We start from the raw sequence: 1,262 nt of genomic DNA on the forward strand, positions 1-1,262 counted from the left end.
ACTGCGATTTTTTGTTGAGAGATGACTTTTTTTAAATATTCTAACAACTTTGGACCAGCTGGAGAAATGTACCGACTATGAAAAGCAATATTACTAGTCGGCACGGTTTTAGCAAATATTCCTTGACCCTAAAGAAAAAATAAGTATAGTTTCAAAATTTTAATATTTTTAATGTCTATCAAAAAATATCTCCTAAGCATTACCTGTAATTCTTTTACAAAAGCTTTTATGGACTCGGTAGGTCCACTTATGGTAGAACTGTCGGGTCCATTATGACAAGCAATATCAATGTCTTCAGGACAGAAATGCCGCAACTGTTTGTAACCGAGACCAACTGCGGCCATCGTTCCGTGTATCAAATCACTTTCTACTGAAGCCAAACCACGAGAAAGAGCGCTTAAAATCATTTCCTCAGCAGTAAAGCAACCATCTGCGTAAGAACAACCCAGCTCACCAACAGAATGCCCGATCATGTAATTCGGTTTCACACCAACAGTATATAGAGTATCTACCAGACCAATCAACGTAACATTTATCCGAAATTATTCATTTAAAAAAAAGAAAAAATAAACACTGCTGAAGGAGAAACATTAGATATATTATTACTTGTATTGCTGCTATTCCCAGAAAGCAATTTATAATATTATCGTATATTGTTGGATTTTTATCGCATATAATATGCTCAATATCGTAACCTCGAGGTCTTAAAACTACATCACATTTTTTTATTGCTTCGGCAAAGATTGGTATTTTCATTAGTGATTCACCTAAAAGAGAATTTTACATTTAATATATACGAGAGAGAGAGAGAGAGAGAGAGAGAGAGAGAGAGATGTAACATTTTTTTAATTATTTAAATATAAAATTCGTAGTACCCATTCCGATCCATTGTGATCCCATCCCCGAAAAAACGAACCAGATCTGTCGAGATTGAACTGACATATTAGGTTGAAATTTCTATCGATTGCTCTGAATCAGCTGCTTCAAAATCTGGAATTACTGTATACCCAGAATACAGAGAATTGGAAAATGGTTTCTCAGTAATATCAGTAATTAATTGAGCCAATTCATCATCTCCTCTTTTCGAATTTAACTAAACACAAATAGAATATAGTTCACGATCATTTTGCCTAATCAGTTCGGTCGTAAATTAAATATCTTACAATATCAAAGATCGACGATATCATTTCCTGAGTTCGACAAGAAGCTACAAAAAGTCGTGGCATATTATATGGTGAAAGTTTTCTCCTTTGATTCTTTTT

General features: G+C 34.0%; 1 long non-coding RNA gene across 1 annotated transcript; it reads right to left on the minus strand.

Annotated features, from left to right (window-relative positions):
* Positions 1 to 209: 209 nt before the first annotated feature.
* Positions 210 to 947, minus strand: LOC122513667. The gene is made up of 3 exons (XR_006302823.1): positions 876 to 947; positions 607 to 767; positions 210 to 430 (listed from the first exon to the last, which is right to left on the minus strand). It is a non-coding gene; the product is annotated as an uncharacterized LOC122513667 (long non-coding RNA).
* Between the last annotated feature and the right edge of the window lie 315 nt (positions 948 to 1,262).

This window comes from Polistes fuscatus, unplaced genomic scaffold (genome assembly GCF_010416935.1).
Source record: "Polistes fuscatus isolate 324 unplaced genomic scaffold, CU_Pfus_HIC Scaffold128, whole genome shotgun sequence".
Classification (NCBI taxonomy): domain Eukaryota; kingdom Metazoa; phylum Arthropoda; class Insecta; order Hymenoptera; family Vespidae; genus Polistes; species Polistes fuscatus.